Source organism: Apium graveolens, chromosome 6, assembly GCF_009905375.1.
Source record: "Apium graveolens cultivar Ventura chromosome 6, ASM990537v1, whole genome shotgun sequence".
Taxonomy (NCBI): Eukaryota; Viridiplantae; Streptophyta; class Magnoliopsida; order Apiales; family Apiaceae; genus Apium; species Apium graveolens.
This window is the reverse complement of record NC_133652.1, coordinates 148833639-148840890: the sequence shown is the minus strand read 5'-3', so window position 1 is coordinate 148840890 and position 7252 is coordinate 148833639. Positions and strand designations below refer to the sequence as shown.

Below are 7252 nucleotides of genomic sequence, written 5' to 3'. Positions count from 1 at the left end.
CTAAAGAGATGATCGCTAAGGAATAAATGACCGTAATCCGGGTGACTACCAGAGATAGGACTGGTCGGTTACTACCGTAGGTTCGTTCAAGTTTGCAAAGATCGCAGCCCCTCTAACGCAGCTTACTCGTAAGACTGAGAAGTTTGAATAGATAGAGAAATGCGAGAACAGCTTCCAAGAACTGAAGCAAAGATTGGTGACGACCCCTATGTTGGCGTTGCCGGATGGAAAAGGAGATTTGGTGATTTGAAGTGACGCTTCGCACAAGGAATTAGGGTGCGTGCTTAGACAGCACGACAAGGTATTCGCGTACGCGTCAAGACAATTAATGGAATATAAAATTTGATATCCCCCCCATGATCTTGAGCTCACAGAAATAGTTTTGCCCTAAAGATTGGAGGCACTACTTGTATGGAGAGAAATGCGAGATTTACACAAACCATAAGGGTTCTAGTATATTTTCACGCAGATAGAGCTCAACATGCACCAGAGGAGGTGGTTAGATCTAATCAAGGATTACGGTTATGAGATTCTTTATCATCCAAGAAAAGCCAATATGGTGGCTGACGCCCTTGATAGAAAGGAGAGACTCCAGATGATAATGTCTTCGGAAGAATTGGTAAGAGATTTCGAGAAAATGGAAATAGATGTGAAGGTAACCGGAGCCGGTACCGAAAAGCTGTTTGAGATTGTAATGCAACCCGAATTATTGGAAAAGATCATATTGTGCCAAGAAAAAGTGATGAATGAAGGTAGAGAGCCAATGACGGGAGAAGAGATTAATACCGAGAAATATGACAAGGGAATAATGAGGTATTCCAACAAAAATTGGGTTTCAATGTTCAAGAGCTTAAAGACGAGATCTTAAATGAAAGCCCTAGTTTGAGGAATAAGATTTAGAGTAAACCCTGAATGTGATAGTCAGGGAGGTCGCCATCAAAATAGAAGGAACCCATAACATAATGAAGTGGAAAATGAGGATTTAAAACATGTAGGATGACCCCCGATTATGGGGAGGAGGAGGGAACGTTCATACTAAGTAAACAAAAGTCGAGTAAGGAAAGGAGACCAGAGACGGTACTCCTATACGGCAATTCATGGACCTGTCTAAACAGAACTTAGATTATTATCCCCAACCATCACCCTGAGGAAAGAATGGGTGGGAAATTCTTTCAGGATCTTTAAGTCACTAAGCTCTCAGAGTTCCAAGGAAAAAGTTGACCCAGTCGAGGCAAGAGACTGGCTAAAGGAAATAGAGGAATCATTTGAGATTCTAAATGATTGACGAAGCGCAAAAACTATTTTTGCCACTTACCATCCTAAGAGAGAGGCCACCCGCTGGTGGAAGGCTAAGGAAGATAGAGAAATAGTGTAGAAGTTTTAAAACCAGGCCATAGGCGAACAAGTATGATGAATTATGAATCTAGGTTGTGAAAGTCATCAAGGTTCGTTTGAAGGACACGAATCCAGAATGACGGGATGTTTGAAATCAATGCTTATGTTGTGTCGGTTCATGAAATGATTATAATAGAAAGGAAAATAAAAAGAAACTGAAGTGGAAAGGAATATAAAGGCAATAGAGTTTGAGGAATGATAAGGGAGTTGGGTATGAGGAAACCCTAAAGACTCATAGTAATAGAAATAGAAAAGTAGGTGATCATCAGGATGGGGGTGATTCACCATAAGTTAAAGTTGATGGTTGAAGGCATAAATGATATATATATTTATTTATTGATTTATTTATTTTATCCCCTTTAAGTTGGGAGTATTCGAAGACACTTCGAGATAGATTGATGGGCTAATAAGAAAACACAGATGGACTGAGGAGACAGGAAAGTAAGAAATTAGGAAATTGGATGAAGGAAGTGACCTTCAAGAATGTGAAGTGTAGGTAAGACCGGCGGCTTGATACCCAGAAAGGGAGACGCCAGGTATAAAAGATATCCCAACATTGAGATGATGGTTGAGATAAATAATGGAGATAAATGAATAGTTAGAACTAAAAAGTTCACATTGAATACGACCAATATCTTCCAGAACATCCCTGTTATTATTACCAAATCAGGAAAGAAAAGCGGATACCCATTATTATCTTTTGGAGGCCATATGGATTGACCTCAGCTTGAATAAGGATGCTATTGTGAAATTTGGTATAGACTATCGAGGTGGGAATGATTGAATAAGATAATATATCAAGGATATATGACGATTTATCCATGGAAGGATGCAAGTACCTTTTTAAAGGTGGAATTAAGGATAAAACCTTGATAACTTGAGATGAACCCTAGGGGAATGCATAAAGGTTGGCATTTCGCCCTTAATAGGGACAGTATGAGTTTTGACAGTATGAATTGGAAAGGATTAAGGTAACAACAACCTTTAAGGATCAGTGGAGAAATTTTTCAGAAGTATATAGACAATGGTTCTAGTATTAGTAAATGGTATTTTGATATGCCCTGTATCTAGGGAATACAGGAGGAACGATTCAAGGATAACCTTAGAGGTCTTACAAGGAGAAAGGTAATATTCAAAGTTCTGAAGAATAGAAATTTTGATAAAGGAAATATAACGTAATTATAATAATGTCAGGTGGGCACGTGTTGAACCATAAGAAAGTATGGATCGGCCCTATGAAGGTCGAGATTGGTGAAAACAAGAAGGACCCAAGATAAGAGACGTCCTAAGTATGATCGAGAGTTAGTCGTGACAATGTTAACTTCTAAAGACCGAGGCAATAACTTATGGAAAATGGTGATATTTTTTCTCACCAAAGCTTAAGGAAGAGCATTTTCACACAAGCAGTGATTGGAAATGAGGTAGAAAATTTAGTTGGAGATCGTTCAAAAGACATTTTTATGAGGAACTATTACTATCAGGAAAGGCCAATGAGGTGGCCGAAACTCTAAGTGTAAGAGAGCAATTATAGGCGCTCGTGCCAAAGGATTACAGTGATGATGGTTAAAGTCGTGAAGGTTGTATTATGGTGTGGAAGATTGACATTCCTTCTGATTATTGTGCGATACTCAACCGTAATAGTATTTTGGTAAAGATTTAATTCATGTAATCGCCGTGAGCGGGCTATCTATCTTAGAAGGTCCTATCTTGAGATTAGCCAGGACCATGTTACGAAATGAATAAATGAACCTTTGAGCTTCATGTCTCCCAATAAAGACATATGGTTAATAATGGTATTAACCTGCTATCATTGCTTTTATTGAAACTCTTCTGCAATTTTATCTGCTTCATATCATATGTACGTCAAGTTCAGGAGTGTTCTTCATGTATCATGAATGGTGATTATGTTACCTCCTTAGAGGAATTTGATACGGTAGGTATGGACTCTGTATGGTTAGATATTAATATTTCATGGAAAACGAATGACTACAGTAGGTCAGCGGTGGACCATAGTAATGCAGCAATGATTCTGCGAGGAATGAGCCGATTACAACCGTGAGAGTTGTATTGGAATGGATGTTGAGATTAAGTACCACTAATCGGGTCGTGGTGATGTACAAGTTATCATTGATAGACTAATTAAGTCGATCATCTACCTATTGAATATTTATTCCTTCTTATCAATAAAGAGTAGTATTACTATACGAAGAAGGTTGCGGTGTAGCAATAGATTCTAGTAACGATGATGTCTAGAATGAAATCCCAGATTCGATTTTTGATGTCGAGGGAGTTTCAAAGATGATTGTTTTTTTAGCTCGCGCAAGAGCATGGGTCCATAGAATGATGGACGATATAGCAAAAATATTTAGGCATATGAAATATAATGCGATAATATTTGATGTTGATATATATATACATCTATATGTATTTTGTTCTCCGGTGATAAACCTCTATAGTTTAGAGGTAGATTCCAAGCCACATATTTTGTGACCATATATTTTTATATATAATTCGCTTAAATTCATTCTTTTCTCTTCTTTTATTTTCGTGTAAATTGAGAAGAACAATCCTTCCAAAAGGGGAGGTATGGTCGAATGACTATCTATCTGTGTGATAGAAGCCTAGTAGGATACCAAATGTTGTTTAATTGTTTGTCAAGTACTTAAGGCTGGCCACCTTCTGTACTAACTATGAAATAGAACAAGTGTTCATGATCATAGTGATCTCTCAATAAATTCTTTTACTTCCATATGATTGATCAAACTTTGGAAAATAGAAGCAGCTGAAAAAGGAGTAGTAAAAGTATTCGAAATGGAAACGCGTTCGTGATACTAAGGTTGACGCATTTATTAAAAGGTTATAAAACTGTAGCGAGTAAAGGTATATCTAGAATAGTATTATGTACGGAAGATAGTAACGATTACGAACTGGAAAAGAGTGGGTATTGAGAAGCAAAATCTATAATGCTAGAAGCTATGATGAGAGTCTGTGCAATAGACTTGAAAGAATTTGGAATGATCACTTAACGCGGATTGAGTTTTCTAACGACAATAGATCGTATATCAGTATCGAGATGTCGCCTTATGAGATCCTTGAGGGAAGACAATGTCGATCTCCCTTATGTTAGGATGAAGTTGTAGAGCGCAAGATGCTCGGACCAGCAGTGGTCCAAAGGACCAAGGATATAATAGATCTAATCAGAGGATGGCTGGTAGTAGCCCAACATGGACATAAGAAGTATGTTGATTTAACAATGAAAGGACAAAGAGTATGAAATACACGACCTAGTGTTGTTAAAGGTATTGATAAGTGGCATTTTATACCACTTAGAGCGTCTCATATCGGCTTAAATTGGTGTCTTGAACTCAAGTATTTTGGGTATTTGACGCATTTTCTAGTGTTTTTGTATTTCAGGGTATAACTTTCTTAGATAGGTGATTTTCATCAAATAAAGCTTAAGGAGTGCTTGGAATCAGTCTAGGGGCGATGAGCGAAGAAATCAGCAAGAACATAAGCAAAATAAAGTATTTTCTAGAAGGGTAGCAGGCGGCCGCGCGCCAGGAGCAGGCGACCGCGTGCTAGCAGGCGGCCGCGTGGAGACAGCAGGCGACCGCCTGCGGGCGGAAATTTAGAATCTGGATTTTATTAATTCTAGTACCATTGGGCTTCTGTTGGTGCTGGTTCTCTTGGGTTATTATATAAACCTTATGGGAAGACGTTTTCTAAAAAAAGATCATCAAGAGCAAGGGCAAGAAGATTGAGAAGACCGTTTTAGCACGCAACAAGGAAGAAGAGGAAGCATACATTTATCTTATGATTCTTTTAATTTGTTGTAACAATGGATGCTAGTTTTCTTTATACTCTGAACCTTAATATTCTTGTGACGTACTTCATTATTTATTAAGTATTTTTATTAGCCCAATATCGTTGTGTTATTATCATGCTTTCATATGAACCCATGGTAACAATGAGTTCAATTATGGGCTAATCGTGATCATGGGATCCTAACGGATTTACTAGGGAATTCTTTAGTTAATTGTTTAATACCTTGGTATGTGGTGATTGTATGATATCTAGTATAGGTTGTGCTTATTCATCTTATATGTGTCGCGAACATGTAAGATAGCCATTTAATCTCTTGTGAAGCGACAGTGAATCTTGAGATTTAGAACTTGCCATGCTAGCATAGGTTCATGTATTGTATGCATGATTAGTAAGTAACTCTAACCGTTTTACTTGCCCTGTGTAATCATCATGAATAACTTGCGCTTAAATCATTATGTTGTCAAATTCTGTAGACATATAGGGTCTCAACATAATTGATACCTATTCAACTTCTATCTTAATTGTGGATGCTTGGTAGAATGGTATTCGCACAAAAAAAGTTGGCGTTTATCAGTTTCGTGTTGTTCGATTAATATCATCATCATTACATGCTAAGGTTAATAACAATAACTATTGAATGAAGTAGTAACGAAGTTAGGATCTCATGTGTATTTAATATTGTTAATTCAAGTGTTTAATTCATGTAGTAATTATTAGTTTACCAACCTTAATTGTTATTGTCATGGCATTGAAGAATAATCATACATTGGTGAGTAAGTGTTAATTAAATATAATTAATCAGAGTCTCTGTAGGAACGAACTTGAAATCATTATATATTACTTGCAAACGCGTATACTTGCGTGATTTATTTAGTGCATGCTTTGTGCCTAACAAGTTTTTGGCGCCGCTGCCGAGGACTCGGAGTTAATTTATTTAGTTTATGTACTTGCCATCAGTGGTCATTAGGATTCATTGATTAAGACTTGTTACTTACTGCTTTCGGTTGTGTTTCAGGTACTCTAGCGAGGTTTATGCAAACACGTTCTCGCACTCGCAAGAGAAATCTGGATAAAACAGAGGAAACAGATAAAGCTCTTGACTATCCAGAGAAGATAGTTTTTGAAGATTCGGATAAAGAGAGTGAAAAGAAAGAACCTGAAACAATGGGTGATCATCTAGATCAAGCTGATCCAGCTCTTATGGACTTTTCTCAGCCTAAAATTGATGACATTCAGTTCAGCATCATTCATCCGGCTATTCAGGCCAATAATTTTGAAATCAAGTCGGGCACTATTCAGATGGTGCAGAATTCTGTTTCTTTTGGAGGGGCTGCAACTGAAGATCCCAACATGCATATCAGGAATTTTGTCGAGATCTGTAGTACTTTCAAATATAATGGTGTCATTGATGAGGCTATCAAGCTGAGGATTTTCCCATTCTCTCCGAGGGACAAAGCTAAGGAATGGTTACATTCTTTACCAGCTGGGTCCATCACTACTTGGGAAGATCTTGCGCAAAAGTTTCTGGTGAAGTTCTATCCAATGGCCAAAACTGCAGCTATGAGGAGTGCTCTTACTCAGTTTGCGCAGTAACAAGGAGAATCTATGTGCGAAGCTTGGGAGCGTTACAAGGAGATGTTGAGAAAGTGTCCACATCATGGGATGCCTGATTGGATGGTTATCACTGGTTTCTACAATGGTTTGGGGGTCCAATCTTGACCCATGCTCGATGCAGCTTCTGGAGGTGCCTTGTGGGCCAAAAGATATGCTAAGGCCTATAATCTCATTGAAACTATGGCTGCAAACGAGTATCAAAACCCAACTCAAAGGATGATGCCTTGAAAAGTAGCAGGTATTCTAGAAGTTGATGCAGCTACAGCTATTACAGCACAGCTCACGGCGCTGACTATGAAGGTCGATTCTTTAACCAACTATGGTGTGAATCAATTATTAGTGTTTGTGAGCTTTGTGCAGGCTCTCATGCTACAGATCAGTGTTCTCTTGTTAATAAATATGTTCAGTATGTGAACAA

General features: G+C 38.0%; 1 non-coding gene across 1 annotated transcript; it reads right to left on the bottom strand.

Moving 5' to 3' along the window:
* Positions 1 to 6776: 6776 nt before the first annotated feature.
* LOC141669613 (small nucleolar RNA R71) lies at positions 6777 to 6884 on the bottom strand. Its single transcript, XR_012553882.1, has one exon. It is a non-coding gene; the product is annotated as a small nucleolar RNA R71 (small nucleolar RNA).
* Between the last annotated feature and the right edge of the window lie 368 nt (positions 6885 to 7252).